Here is a 16,974-nt window from a genome sequence, read left to right as displayed (position 1 = left end):
TCTGTCTGTCTGTCTGTCTGTCTGTCTGTCTGTCTGTCTGTCTGTCTGTCTGTCTGTCTGTCTGTCTGTCTGTCTGTCTGGCTGGCTGGCTGGCTGTCTGTCTGTCTGTCTGTCTGTCTGTCTGTCTGTCTGTCTGTCTGTCTGTCTGTCTGTCTGTCTGTCTGTCTGTCTGTCTGTCTGTCTGTCTGTCTGTCTGTCTGTCTGTCTGTCTGTCTGTCTGTCTGTCTGTCTGTCTGCACCAGTCATAGTTCCTACAGTTTTGATCCACTTTAAATAGAACTTTGCACATAGATTGACAGGTGTCTAATATTTTCGTAATCAGTCAACAACAAGTATTTTATTTGAATAAATGTATACCAATAACACACAAGGGGCGATACTACACAGGTTCACTGCTCTGAGATAATCAGCTCTCTGGCACCAGTTTACAACATGGAAAGCTAGCTTAGAACTCCGGGAGAGGTGTTTTTGGCTAACAGCTATAGGCTAGTGGTCCATAATGTATCCGCTTCCATTCATTTTGTGCTAAACTAAGCCAGCTTGCAGCCAGATAGCTTCCTACTGAACGCACAGAAGAGGAAATTGGTATCTATCTTCTTGTCTGACTCTAATAAGATGGTAAGCACATTTCCAATAATGTTTACAAAACATTTACAAAACGTTTTTAATTAAGTGTGACATGAATGAAATCAGGCTTGGTATGGGGGATATTCATTGCCAGATTACTAATTAGATTGAGAAACTGTTTTCTGCATACACTATGCTTAATTATTCCTGCACACAATAGCAGCGACACACAATTAATCAGCCACACTCAGCAACTGCACACCTTTCCAAAATGTTCCAGGTTTGTGTGTAGATTAATTGTATCATCTCAGTAATATCAAGTGGGATATGTGCCCATGCTAGTATGATTTTATTTTTAAACTGATTCATTTTGAAACAGATTATCTCCAAAACACGGTTTGGTGACACATGATATTCAACGGAGCATAGCTGGCTTCATATCAGCAGTAGAAATAAAGGTATATTTTTATCCACTTTCCAACAGTGTATACAACTCTAGTAATGTAGTTCCATGTTTATATAACTCCAATACAGTTCTCTAATCCTGATATTTCTGTTGTTATGGTTCAACCGAATATCACATGATGCAGACACATTTACCTTTAATTTCTTCTCATGATCTCCTGCACAAGAAGCTTTCGATTTTTGTGTTGCACAGGGCATTTAATTTAGCTATTGAATCTAATGAGTCAAAACGGCTTAAATCGTCCTTAGAGCCACACAGCCAGCGTTTCACATTCCAGATAATTCTCCATAAGTTATGAATTTGAAATGACAGATGTGAATTGCCCATGTCCTCATCACTTGAATTGACATATCTTATCTAATCTCTTTTTATGACTGTTACCCCTCCGGATTTGAGTTATAATCTGTTGTAATTACTACAGATAGTGGAGGCCTGTCATTGAATTCCTTGCAGCCTACAATCTTGTCAAAGAGATGAGGAGGTAATAAATCAAAAGCTTCCTCATGCAGATTCTCGTGTCAAAGAGTTAGTCCACCAGAACTGTACAATGCACTGCATCGGTGAATCCCAGCCAACTTTCATCCATATATAGGCAGTCCCAGCAACAGCCCCCACACACAACAGCAATAGCCTCATTGTATTCTGCGATTGGATGTGTGGATATGCAGGAGGGAAATATTGAATCTTAATTCGGCTTCCTGGATCAGTCATTAAGCCGTTTGGAACTGAAAGATAAGCAGAGGAAGGAAGGGAAGCAGAAGCTGCAATTCCCCGAGCCGGGGGCGTCAAGGGGGTTCACCGATCCTATCACGAGTGAGCAGAGATATATATCCAGTGGAGATGTTTCTCACTCCAGTAGAGGCCACCGGGAGGCTCCGGCTGTCGACCTCCACATTGTGAATGTCACCGTCTTCGGGGCAGCGGTGCAATAACGGCCCGTTTTAAATTGAAATGTCAGCCCTCGCCATCAGTGCCGGACAATAACCGTAATGGAGACTTTGTAACTACAGCCGTTAAATGTTAATTTACCGCTGAAGCGCGCACTGGAATCTTTGTCCCGGCGATGGGTGGACCGGAAGGGGGGGGTTCTGATAAGAGTCGCTTTTATGGGTCTTTATTGATGATCAGGCCCCCAGATGAAAGTCATCAAACTCCCCATTTGATCAATATCCCGCCTGACGAGAAATTAGACCATATGCGAGCGAGGTCACCGAGAGGACATTTGTTGAAATCGCACAAAGCAACACACAGATCTCGCCAAGACATTCTCATAATTATGCCAGAGAGTCTGAGTGAAATGGTTTCAGAGACACGGCCTCATCATCAGCGACTGGCATTGCGACAGGCTCACACTGGTGATGGCCTGGGTGTTCCAGCTATGGTTCCCCATGTAAATGACTGGACTAGTCATTTCACTAGATCTCTGTGCTTACTGTCATGAACTCCACAGGTTTTTATTTTCTATTTGAATTATTCATATACTCATGTAGCTGATTGATAATAGTTAGTCTTATAATACAATGTCTGTTTTGCGTTACTGTTATGCGTTATGTTTACACAATGCTCCTCTTCTATGTCTGGCAATTCATAATTTTAATAAACTAACCTTTTTGTTGGTAACATTATTAACTTGTTTTTTTGTCTTGTTACTTCCTGGAATTGGACAGCTATGTATCGAGACATGTCAAAATATGTAAAATATAATAATGCTAATAATAATAACAATGCATTATCGTGTATTTGATATAGAAAATCCACCTCTATTCCAGGAAAACAGCAAGGTTCTGTCAGCGACCTGTCTGGCATGGAGGGGATGTACAAAAACCTACATTTTGGCAGCAGTTAAATATTTAGTTTTAGTTTTAATCATTAGTCATTTACATTTTTTGTTTGGTGGCTGATTGAAATGAACCCTGGCATCCATGAAAAGATCAAATATGATCATCGATTGGTAAAACATTCCCACTTCCACCCTCCCAACATACAGTAAGACTATAATCCCATTGGGGAAAAGTGGAATAAAGGCTGAAAATGTCGCCCCCTCCATTTTACCATTCCATCTCCAAGCCCATTTCCAAATGTGAAAACCCGGGCTCCCCCCTACATCCTGCTTAATCCGGAAATGTGTCAATGTACGGAAGTGGAACGCGCTTTTGAATGCCGTTTTGTGGAGTCTTTAACAGTTTCAACGCTCCAGCTCCCCGGGGCGGCAAGGGCCTTGGCTTCTTGTCATTCATATCAGGTGTGTGGGTGGATGGGTGAGTGTGGGTTGGGGAGGGGAGGGGAGGGGAGGGGGGGAGAGGGGGGGATTGGAAGAATGCCTCCACTGCCGGGGATCAGGTGAGGCTCGGAGGAGGCAATCCTATACAGGAGCCAGTATTGATCCAGCCAACAATTTAAAACAAAGCTCTACCATTTACCATAAAATGATGACAGGGATAGTGGCATTGCTTCTCATTTGGGGTTTAGAGTCCTCAGGAGAGCTCTGCCCTCACCTGTCTTATTCTATATTCATTCTCCCACCGGGCAATGTCATAAATGTCGTCGTATGCAAAGTAGCAATGACTGAACGTCCTACTGTGAAAAATGATATCGCTATAGGGGCTAAAAACTCTTTTACAGTCGACGATGACCCCCTGACACGGTTTAGTACTCGGTCAACTCTCAGTCATTATTTTTAATTATAAAAAAGACCATTATAGATGGAAAGTGATATACCGTAGATAAACCATCACCTCAAAACCTCAATGTACAGATGCTGATGTCACTGTGGGCCTATAATAACTCTTTGGATGGGCATTACCTCCTGTCCATGTTCAATATCCTTTTCTAGTTCCTCCATCTGCGAAAGAGGCAATACATGGAATATATACTGTAAATATATTGGGATCAATTTTCTTTCTATTAAATCAATGGAAAAAAATGCATATGCCAATTACTGTATTTCTTAATACTTAATACTAGGGATGCTCGATATTGGCTTTTTTACCGATACCGATATACCGATATTGTCCAACTCTTAATTTCCGATACCGATTTCAACCGATATCAACCGATACCGATATATGCAGGGTTTCCCCCCAATAAAACGGAATAATTTCAGGTAATTAACATTACATATCTCTTGTTGTGGAATTAACACAACATTATGCATACTTTTGACAATAAATAAAATCTGAATTTGTTCTTACTTGCTTGCCTGGGTAAATAAAGGTTATAGAAATGAAAAAAAACTTTTTTTTCTTTTCTTTTTTTTACCGATACCGATGTTTTCCGATATCACATTTGAATGCCAATATCGGTAGGCCGATAATATCGGTAGGCTGATAATATCGGACATCCCTACGGATGTATTAATTTGGAGAATGATATTTCCTGAATCGAAGGTGGGATGGTTTATTGAACTTAGCATTGTCTCATGTTGTGCTCCGATGCTGATTATATATCATTTATCACCAATCATAGATGGATGGCGTCAACAGGGTGCGATCCACGAGGGGAGCCCGGTGAGCTATAGCTCCCCTAGATCAGACATCAGCTCCCCTGGGGGTCTCTAAAGCTCCCCTGGGAGCTGTATCATCATCGTGTATAATAATAAACGTATGCTATTTTGGATGTATGATTAATGATTTGCGTGTAGTGGCTACTTACTGGGACATAATTCACGGCATTCTAGCCTTTTGTGGTGTTTACTACATCTCCCATGACCCTTAGCGGGGGATGACGTAGTTAAAGAGAGACAGTGTTTGTGCGACAGTAGAGTGCGTAATAAACTAGCGTTTTTGCATCGGAACACGACTCCGTCTACGCTATCATTACTGCATTCCTACATTTGTGACCCTTGGACGTATTTCGGAGATTATATCGAACATGTCAACTGAACAACAGAACGCAGATCGCAGAACTTTGAACGCAGTTTCACTCAAGCTGCGCAGAGTGCCAACGCTTGGTTCGCGCAAGCCGAAGCCCAATTCGCTCTCAGGAATATTACCGCGGATGCCACCAAGTACTACTATGTGGTAGCAGCCCTTACGAATTCAACGGCAGCGAGAGTGGTGAGTTTGCTGGAAAACCCACCTACACATGACAAATATGTGACTATAAAAACACGCTCTGAGTTTTTTTTCGCTGAGAGGCGCGCCGCGCACCCCCCCCCCCCCCCCCCCCGACGCAGCTCACCCAAAGATTATGCTATGGATCGCACACTGGGCGTCAATACATCAAATCAGCCACAAAAGCTTACCTCTTGCAAATCAGGCGGAGGAGTCAGATGTCTTCCTGTTGACGTGACGTCACAAACAAAGTGGCACTTAGCGTGACCACGATTGTCACGGCAACAAAGCCACGCAACCGCTGGATTTCAGATTCAAGGATTTCCTTGTGGTGATCGAACAAAGCCACACGCTTCTCACCTGGAGAGGTGGACTCTTGCCGACCTTGAGAATCTCTGTAATTTATTCTGAGGTTTCCACAGAGAGAGAGATCACACCTCGGCGTATATATGATGTCTTCGCTTGAGTCTGATCATTTCTGATATGGAAAAAGGTAAGTCGGAACAAAGCACAAAAAAAAAGATGTCACCTCTCTGTAGGAGGACAAACTTATCTGGGATTCTCAAACAGAAATTCTGTTTGATATCTGACCAGGGAATAACACCTGTGTTTTTTAATAATAGAGTACATCAGCTTAGTTTACAACCGAATACAGATTTAGGCGCCTCCTGGGAATATACTGCAATCACCTGCATAATCATGGGTTCATGAAAGCTGCCCTTATTTACTATACCGCCTGTGGCAGTTAGAGCGATGCAGTTTGTGGAGCTTAGAATGTGAAATACAGCAATACCTAAAGGTATACTGTAGCTGAAATATTATGGACAGTACATCCGCGGGTCAGTTTCTGACTGTACTATGACCAATAACTGTGAGTCGATCATATCAGCCCGAAGAAGAATACATCATCTCTTGGTCTGACATTTTCTAATAGAGGTCACTGGAATTTCATTCACTGGCTAGAAATGTACAACTTTCTAGCCAACAACAATTTTCCCTCCACATACGATGTGAAATGGGTTCACTATTCCCCTATGTAATTCTTGTATTGATAACAAATCTCATTGAGCTACACCATCTTCTTTTGTTAAAGGACATTTTTGGCAATTTTGAAATTACTTTCAATCAATTACTTTTAATATATTTGAATTAAAATGATGTTTTAAAGGGGAACTATCTTATAAATGGCCTTTTTCAGTGTTTAGCATTGTTTCCTAGCTACAGTATGTGGACTTATATTAATAGGATCTATGTCTCTAATTCTCATATTGGCGCATTCTTCCAATTCTCCTCTCACAATATTCACCCTCACTGAACTGAGTCATCTGAAAATGTGCATATCTGTGATGTCAGAGATTTCTCAGCTGCATAATAATGTGGCAGTTGATGTTGCAGTTGGCACCAGGCCACACAGTGGTTGAAGCCCAGCCTCAAAACGGCTTAAGATCTTGAGGTAGAAAAATGCTGTTTTTGAGTACTTGATTAGAAATACAAAACAATGAATTCTTTTGAAAAAACCTTACAGAGTTGTTCCATAGACTCACAGGAATTGTGTAAAAGTGCCCAAATAGTGAAAGAAATAGTAAAATAGTTCCCCTTTAATATAAATTCTCTGCTAATTTTATGTCAAAGTCAGCTTTATTGTCACCTCTCGTAATGTGCAAGACAGAGACATGAAATTACGTTTCCCCCAATTCTATTCTATTCTATTATGCCAATTCTATGCTAATTGTATACCTCTTTCACATAATGAAGACCATGGAGAGGTTGGTCCTGGAGAAACTCCGCCCGGCGATCAAACCCCACCTCATCCCACTCCAGTTCGCCTACCAGCCCCGACTGGGGGTAGAGGATGCTGTCATCTACCTGCTGAACAGTGCCTATACTCTCACCTAGACAAGCCTGTGAGCACTGTGAGAGTCATGTTTTATTTTTTTTTTTACTTCTCCAGTGCTTTTGATACAATACGGCCTGGGCTCAGGGCTCTACGGGCTACGCTAACCTTTTTCCCAAGGAGCACATGTGCACTTTGAGTTGCACTCCGTGTATGAAAGGTGCTATATAAATGAAGATTAGTATTATTATTATTATTATAATTATAATTATAATTATAATAATAATAATAATAATTATTATTATTATTATTATTATTATTATTATTATTATTATTATTATTATTATTATTATTATTATTATTATTATTATTATTATTATTATTATTATTATTATTATTATTATTATTATTATTATTATTATTATTATTATTATTATTATTATTATTATTATTATTATTATTATTATTATTATTATTATTATTATTATTATTATTATTATTATTATTATTATTATTATTATTATTATTATTATTATTATTATTATTATTATTATTATTATTATTATTATTATTATGTGCTCCTAAATGAAAAAATGTAGGAGCACACAAATAAATTTAGGAGCACAGTGAAAAATATTGAGTTTATTAACAAACTATTTATTGCATGCATATTATACTATGCATGCATGCATGTACGTGTGTGTGCGTGTGCATACTACTAAGGGACACACATACCAAAATCACACATTGGCCCATGCCTACTAAACACAAAGGATATAGGTTGTCCAGCTGCTTTTGTATGTTGTCACGATACTAACATTTTGACTTCGATAGGAAAGGTAATGGAATATATGATTAGATGACAAAACATGGACAATTCTTTAAACAATTCTTTAAATAATGAAAATTGTTATTCATATTTTGACGCTGTTGAAATGTAAATAATAAAATAATTCTGTTACAACTGCTGAGCTATATACTAGTATAGCTAAGTTAATGTCCATCAATATCTTCCTTTTGAATGAAATACGTTCAAGAATCGAATCAGGATTGTTAGCAGAGAGGGGGAGAGAGGGAGGGAGGGGGGGGACGAACGAACAAACAAACTCAGCCCCCACTTCCCTCACTATTGGATGCCTCTGAGTGTTCCCAGGGATAGTTTGGTTAGCGTTAACAGCTAACATTAGTTAAGGTTTAGCGCGACGTGGGCATTCCAGAATGGCAAGGATGAAAAGCATGTTCTGACAATTGGACCCGTTGCTCGCAGAGTTTACATTACACATAGAAACAGCGTGACTCACGAGAGAAGTTGTCACACAGCTGTCAAATGCAGGGCTGAAGACTCAAGCTAGATGTCATAGCTTCTAGAATTGAAGGTCTGCTCTGCTCTGTCTATTATGAAATGACAATTGCGCATTGACACGCCCACTAGGCAAAACCATTATTCGCACACTGTGCTCCTAAATGATTTTTCCAGTTCGCACATATCTATTTTTAGGGGCAAATGCGAGTGAAATAGTCACACTGTAGAGCCCTGCCTGGGCTGCCGGGTGAGAAGTTGGAGGTGATGCAGGTAGAGGCCCCCCCTGGTGTCCTGGGTTGTTGACTATCTGACGGGCAGACCACAGTATGTGCGCTGCCGCCTACAAGGCTGTGTGTCAGACAGACTAGTCAGCAACACCGGGGCCCCGCAGGGGACAGTCATCTCCCCCTTCCTCTTCACCGTCTACAACACCAACGACTTCCACTATCTGTCAGAGTCCTGCCACCTTCAGAAGTTTCCTGATGACTCTGCGATAGTGGGATGTATAAAGGATGGTGATGAGGAGGAATACCAGGCACTTCATCACATGGTGTGAAAAGAACCACCTCCAGCTCAATGTGACAAAGACCAAGGAACTGGCTGTGGATCTGGGGAGGAGGAGGAGGAGTGCACCGGTGACCCCAGTGTCCATCAAGGGGGGTCGACGTGAACATGGTTGACGTTTATAAAAACCTCGGAGTGCACATAGACAATCAACTGAACGGGTCAAAACCAGTGGCGGCTCGCCACTGGGGGCGCTAGGGCGCCGACCCACCTGTTAAATGAGAGAAGAAGAAAAAAAAACTTTTTTGTTTTTTGTTTTATAGCCCTATAAATAATATAAACATGTTTAAAATGAATAATATTTACTCATTTTAAGTATGTTTGTGTTTCCAATGCACAATATAACTTAATTTTACAAAGATTAATGATAGTTTTCCTGAACAGGAAGTGACGATTCTGTCTGATATAGACCTTTTCATTACCGTAGCCGCAGGCATTTCTCCTCGCCGTATTTCTCTCTGGGCTAGGCGCAATTGCGCCTGGAGTGCGCATGCCCGCCGTGCACTGGTTCATCGCTGTATCCGTCGCAGCCACGCGCTTTGCGTTGAATATGATGTATTATGATGGAACTCGGGCGCTGGTTTGAAACGACCTAGCAAGCAGCCGAGCGTCTAAAAGCTCTCTGATTGGCCGACGCGGTACTTTCCGTAACCGCAGTTTGCAACATGAGTTTATGCTGTTGTTGTGTTGTGTGATGCAGATATTTGTCTTGGAGCGTGATGGCAAGTTCTTTCAACGGTTAGGCTTAGGCACTCTTTCAAAGTTGGTTAGGGTTAGAGTTTGTCTTAGAGCATGGCGATAGAACACCAGGTAGTTTGCAGGCTGTTCGAGGCGGACATGGACAAAGGCACTCACAGTACTTGTTGGCTATTAACAAGCTATATTATGGATGCAGTGTGGAGGGACATGCATGGACAATGGATGGACATCAACACAGGCTGGATGGACAATGCCATGGAGTGGATATACTTTATCAACAAGCCCGGCTTCTGCCAACAACAAGGTAGATCAGCGATCTTTCTCTCTCTCTCTCTCTCTCTCTCTCTCTCTCTCTCTCTCTCTCTCTCTCTCTCTCTCTCTCTCTCTCTCTCTCTCTCTCTCTCTCTCTCTCTCTCTCTCTCTCTCTCTCTCTCTCTCTCTCTCTCTTTCTTTTGGATTGAAAATACGTGGATTATGGCTTGTTCAATATCGTCTATGTTTGAATGAATGAAAACTTTAACAGATTGCAGAATGGGTACAATACAGTACGGCTCAATACACACAATTGTTAAGGGGATGCAGACCAGAGAAAGACGTTTGTCTTGTTTACATCAGGGTCCCAGATTTTCGATTCATATCGATAGTTTAATAGCTAGCCTTGGCTCGTTTAACAATATGCAAAATATGTGTACAGCCCTGTACTCATACTGAAGTTATTCTTGGTATATAATACTACATATACTAGGTCTGATTGTGTAACGAATCGATTCCACGTTGCGCTGTGTGTGAGAGAGAGAAGGAGAGAGAGGGAGAGATCTGCTGGAGATCTGTTTGGAGACGGAGCGAGTTTTGTTTCTAACTTTTCTATTTATATATTGTGTTTCAAGTTGTGAATTAGACTATACTTTATTTGACTGGTTGTGTGTTGTTGTAGTAACAGCTGAGCGACTCGTTCATAAGAGCCGATTCATTGCCGTAAGCGTGAGTCGAATCGATCACGTCTTGCCATGAGTCGGTTGCGTGGTACTGTACATGTTTGCAAAATGTTTTGGTATAGCGCCCCTAGTGGAGAGAGAACCAGCAGCCGCTACTGGTCAAAACACACTCAACAAGAAGGGCCAGAGCCGACTCTACTTCCTCCGAAGGCTGAGATCCTTCAACGTCTGTACAAGGATGTTGAAGATGTTCTACGAGTCAGTGGTGGTGGGCACCTACTTGTACGCGATTGTACGAGAGTGGGGGATGCGAAAAGGCTCGAAAATCTGGTCAGGAAAGCCAGTCATGTGGTGGGGGTGGAGCTGGACTCTCTGGCAGTGGTGTCAGAGAGGAGGAGCCTTGCTACTGTAAGTTCCACGCCATCATGGACAACCCATCCCACCCGCTATACATAGACTTATACACGGGCCGATAGAAGGAGCACGTTCAGTGTTAGACTCAGACTCCCAAGATGCAGCACAGCCAACAGCCATCAGACTGTACAATGCCTCACTGTGCCTCACTGAGTACAGTATACATCCTTGTATATCTTCCTGTACATTGAACTGTATATTACTGTATATTTTTGGACTGTATATTTTATAATGCATATACAGATATTTATTGTATTCTTATTTTAGATTTTTGACTACCTGAATGTTCATTGTAAGCGATCTGTGGTGCTGAATTTCCCTCAAGATCAATAAAGTACTTCTATTCTATTCTATACCTATGTCTATTTTGTGTCTACATCACTGCTGTGAAGCGCTTTGGGCTGCACTTACCGTATGGAAAGTGCTATACAAATAAGGTTTATTATTATTTTCCGAGATGACACTTTCAGGATATCAGCCATATTTCAAATGGTCAGCTCCCTGCTGCATTTGAAGTGAAAGTTCAAAGGGCAAACTAAAACTATGCCTCTCTGTCAGTATGTTGTTAACAAAAACTATTTGGAAGGACTTGCATTTGATCTTAATAATTTAGGACACTCTGTCATTGATTTGCGGAGTATGGAGACAATTTATTTCTGAAAAACATAGGCTGGTGAAAAACGAGTTCTTAATACTCTCGGTTAGATGTTGATAAGACATTAAAATCCTGACCATTGATTTAATGAGTGATGTAGTGGTTAAGGAGGTGGGTGTTTTATTATCCCATAGCCTATATTTAAATGGTGATTACGCTGCTGGGGTAGCTCTGCATAAATACCCAGAAACAACAGAGGTTAAAGCAAACAATAAACAGGCTCCTCTGAAAACGCTTCCTTCTTTGAGGAGCTGTTGAAACTAGCAACCGGGTTGGGGCGGTTGGATAAGAGATAAAATACTGAAACGGATGTGTGTCCATCAGTGTTGTAGTCGAGTCACTCTCGAGTCCAAGTTAAGTCTTGAGTCCCCAGTGTTCGAGTCCGAGTCCAAGTCTGAGTCACCAAAGAAGAGTCGAGTCGAGTGAGTCCCCATTACATAATAATAATGCAGGACCTGTTCAGAGGTCTTTAATTGGCATGCAATTATCCTCAATGTTTTAGCGGTTAGCACACACAGTTAGCACACACACACACCGGAACACACACGCATGCATTGTCTTTGTAGGATCACCGATGCGATTCATCTCGTTTAAATTACCCTAGTCCGAGTCCGAGTCCAAGTCATCAAGGTTGAGTCCACTCCACTCTGGCAGTCAAAGTAAAAAAAGGTCTACATTAAACATAAATGACACAGCGGTCACCACCAAAATTAACTAATGTTACGGTATTAATATCAATATCAATATCTTATGCCAAATGATTAAGGCCTTTTATACAAATAACTGAATAGCAATTAACCCATTCTCCGCCAATCACGTGTTAAGGCGGGTTCCTCCACCATGCGTAAAGCGTGTTTGAGATCATTATTTCATATTTTCGTCATTGTGACGTACCTTGGGTACGTGGGTTGGTCATTACCATTATTACTGTATTTATGACACCTTCTGAACATCAGGTTAGTATATTTAATGTGTTGTTTTGTATATGATGTGTGTGTGTGTGAACATGAGAGTAATGCTGTCTCTTCTCTCCCTGTCAGGTGCTGCCCATCCCTACTGAAGAGTGCTGATTGCCTGATGAATGACAGCTGATGGCAATCAATCTCGAGAGGGATGGGTAGCCAAATACCTGACAGCACACACATGTCTCGGCGCCTCATTCTGTCAATTGCTGGTGACTAAGAGTGAGGTTGCCATTGTTAAACCACTGTTGTGTTCATATATATATATTGTTGGCCTATGTGCCTATTTCCACTTCTCTACCTGAGTGAGTATCCTCTTGTTGGCCGTTGTGCCTATTTCCACTGAGTGTGGAGTGATACTTTGCTGCCCTTTTGCTAGTGTTCCCTTCAAGTGGAACTGTATATATATATATGTATTTGTAAACTGTATGCCATGGCCACTTTGTGTGGACTTGTACCTTTAGTACGTTCTGGCTGGTTGGTTAGTGTCGGCGGACGCTAATCTAGTTGTTTATCTATATATCACCTTGTGTGTTCTCCCCTTACCTTTTTCCCTTTGTGTGCGTTCTGGGTTTAAATCCCCTCTAAAATAAACATCATTCTCCCTTTGGGGAAAGCCGTGGGTTTCAAGCCCCACCACAATAAATATTATTTACCATTTGAAAACGTCTTTGTTTACTATCTGCCTACCCGGGACTGTTGTTGCTCATGTACCACCTGCCCAGTTAACTATCCTGTATGGTCGTTAGGCCTTCGTACATGACATGGGGACAATTGTATAGTTCCTTGTTGTTATGTGACATGTGGACTTGTCGATTGGAGCGTGTCAGGTAGGTTGCGTTGTTTCATTTGGTGAGTTCTATTATTATATATCCATTTTTCCGTGCTGCACACTTGACTGTTGTAAACCATTGTTGTGAGTTATGCTCTTAACCATTCTATTTTTTTCCACATAAAGGGTAAAGGGTGGATCACCTGCTTGTTAGGGGGTGGGGGGCACGCGTTGTCTATTCCGGTGGAGTGCGCAATGAAATCGGTAAGCGACTGAAGATATGTGTAGCCTTCATTCCGCTAGGGAAGTAGTTTAGACGGGGTAGTTAGTGTTACCCAGTGTGATCCTAATTAGGTGGTTAGAACCGACATTTATTGTTTTCATGAATGTTAGATGTGGATATTGAATCGAATTGGTCAGGTTGTCATACTGCATAATGTGGCTGTTGAGTGTTGCACAGGGACATTATTGAGTACTATAGGTGAGTGGCTATTTTGTGGGGCTTATTGAAGTCTGATTCATTGTAGTATTGTGGGTAGTATTGTGTGTTGCTACGGCAGTATACTTTCTTTCATAAACTGTATACTGTATACAGAGTGCAGAGTGCGGAGTGCCGAGTATAGATTTTTTTTATTTATTTTTTTCATGAGTAGAGCTATGGAGGTTTGTGATCAGGATGTTGGTGTGTCGGATCTTGAGAGTTTTTTTGACTCTGCATTAGGTTCAGGCCATGGTTCTATTACTTCTGCTGGTGAGTTGAGCACACTGAGCGCTGAGCTGCATTTACCCTGTCTAGAGGAGAGAGACAGGCAGGACAGAGAGAGAAACAGAGAGAGAGACAGAGAAGAGAGAAAGGAGGAGAGAGAATGGGAGGAGAGGAAGGCAGAATGGGAAGAGAGGAAGGAGATGAGAGAATGGGAAGAGAGGAAGGAGGTGAGAGACATGCTGGAGAGAAAGGAGGTGGCTGAATTTCAATTGGCGATGAGGAAACTGGAGTTGGAGTATGGTGACGCTAAACGTAGCACCATTTCCTCTCCAGTACTTTCCGGGCCCCAGGCACCCTTTGATATTAGCCAGCACATGTCCTTGGTTCCCCCCTTTCAGGATAGCACCATTTCCTCTCCAGTACTTTCCGACCCCCAGGCACCCTTTGATGTTGGGCAGCATATTCCTTTAGTTCCCGACTTTCGGGAGTCTGAGATGGAATCATTTTTCTCTGTTTTTGAGCGCATGGCGTGGGTTTTCCATTGGCCAAAGGACAAGTGGGCGATTTTATTGCAATACAAACTCACTGGTAGGGCTCTGGAGGCGTGCGTGTCATTATCGAAGGAAGACAGCGTGGTATATGAGAAAGTGAAAAGTGCTGTCTTGCGTGTGTACGAACTGGTACCAGAAGCATACAGGCAGCATTTTCGAAACCGCCGTAAATCTCCTTCCCAAACCCATGTTGATTTCTCCTGGGAGGAGAGACTTAATTTTGATCGGTGGTGTTCTGCGTATGAGGTGAAAGACTTTGCATCATTGAGTGAATTGGTACTTGTGGAGCAGTTCATGTCCACCCTGCCAGGCGAAGCTGTGCTCTATTTACATGGGCCAACCCTCAAACCTCCGTCAACCCTCCGGCAGGCTGCGATTTTGGCAGATGAGTTTGAATGGTCACGCAAACGTGTTTCTGTACGTCCTACTGTATGTGGTGGAGGTGGCCCATTCATGAGTGAGTCAGAATTTCAGCCACGCTCACCGCCGTCTAAGAGAGCGGTGGTGTGCAACTATTGTAAGAAAACTGGCCATATGGTAAAAGCATGTCATACGCTGAGGAAGCGACAGGAGAGAAGAGCGTCAGCTCAGAAACCAAGAGGTGTGGGGTTGATTGGTACAGTGTCATGTTCTGACCAGAATAGCTCTCTGAAAAAAGAAAGTTATGGCTGTGTTAAACCCTTTCTGAGTGTGCCCTTTATGTTTGATGGGTGTGTGTCACTGTCGGGTGACGTCTGTGACCAACGGAAGGTGAGAATACTCTGTGATACGCAAACTTGCAATACTTAGTTAGGACATGTTTTGACCTACCCATCAGAATCTGAGGCGGTTCATTATAGAGCTTTGTATATAATGCGGAGCTTGTCAATAGAGCCTGGTAAAATAGAGTTCTACATGTGGATTTTTATTTATTAATTTTTTCTTTTTTTTTCTGCTGTAATGCTCAACGATGCTAAAGTGGATCGATGGAGCAGGGGGATGGAGCGTCAGTATTCTTTCAGAATAGCTGCTGTAGATCTTATAGGCAAGGTTTTGTTTTATTGGTTCCTTCTGGAGTTGATTGCTAAATTAAGGGTGCACTATGCAGTTTCGGAGGAAGGTGGTTTGTTTGCAGAGTCTGCAAGAGACTAATACTTATTCATAAATTGAAACGAAATCATTTTTTTTGGGCGCTGTGAACCGAATATGAGCCTAGAGTATGTTTGTTGACAAAATTGCAGGCCTGCCTTTGCAAGCGACAGCAGTGAGGTAGTAACTTTTCAGGAAGCTTTCTAGAGGACAGGATGTTTATTCAATTGTGACAATGTACCATTGGACATTATTCACTTCTCACGAAAACTGTAGTGCACCTTTTAAACAATGTTTGCCCAACAACCCTGGTAACTCGAGTAGTTAGTATTTTTGAAAGATTTTGGCAGAAGAAAATTATATTTTTGTATTTTCTGTGATATTTTCTTCACTTCAACTTTTTCTCTTTATACAAAGGTATCAATATGTGAAGCTGTTTTTGTTGACTTGTTGTTTCTGTTTTCCCTGGTGTGTGGTACTAATCGGATGTTGGGTAATAAGTAATAATGTTTTGCTAACCCTACAGGTTCGCTCTTATGGGGGGAGGTGTGACGTACCTTGGGTACGTGGGTTGGTCATTACCATTATTACTGTATTTATGACACCTTCTGAACATCAGGTTAGTATATTTAATGTGTTGTTTTGTATATAATGTGTGTGTGTGTGAACATGAGAGTAATGCTGTCTCTTCTCTCCCTGTCAGGTGCTGCCCATCCCTACTGAAGAGTGCTGATTGCCTGATGAATGACAGCTGATGGCAATCAATCTCGAGAGGGATGGGTAGCCAAATACCTGACAGCACACACACGTCTCGGCGCCTCATTCTGTCAATTGCTGGTGACTAAGAGTGAGGTTGCCATTGTTAAACCACTGTTGTGTTCATATATATATATTGTTGGCCTATGTGCCTATTTCCACTTCTCTACCTGAGTGAGTATCCTCTTGTTGGCCGTTGTGCCTATTTCCACTGAGTGTGGAGTGATACTTTGCTGCCCTTTTGCTAGTGTTCCCTTCAAGTGGAACTGTATATATATATGTATTTGTAAACTGTATGCCATGGCCACTTTGTGTGGACTTGTACCTTTAGTACGTTCTGGCTGGTTGGTTAGTGTCGGCGGACGCTAATCTAGTTGTTTATCTATATATCACCTTGTGTGTTCTCCCCTTACCTTTTTCCCTTTGTGTGCGTTCTGGGTTTAAATCCCCTCTAAAATAAACATCATTCTCCCTTTGGGGAAAGCCGTGGGTTTCAAGCCCCACCACAATAAATATTATTTACCATTTGAAAACGTCTTTGTTTACTATCTGCCTACCCGGGACTGTTTTGACAAGCATTTTTCTACTGAGGGGGTTGTTTCTGCTCATGTACCACCTGCCCAGTTAACTATCCTGTATGGTCGTTAGGCCTTCGTACATGACAGTCATG

This window comes from Notolepis coatsorum, assembly GCF_963971535.1.
Source record: "Notolepis coatsorum genome assembly, chromosome: 5".
NCBI lineage: Eukaryota > Metazoa > Chordata > Actinopteri > Aulopiformes > Paralepididae > Notolepis > Notolepis coatsorum.
The sequence above is the reverse complement of the archived record's forward strand: the minus strand, read 5'-3'. Positions refer to the sequence as shown.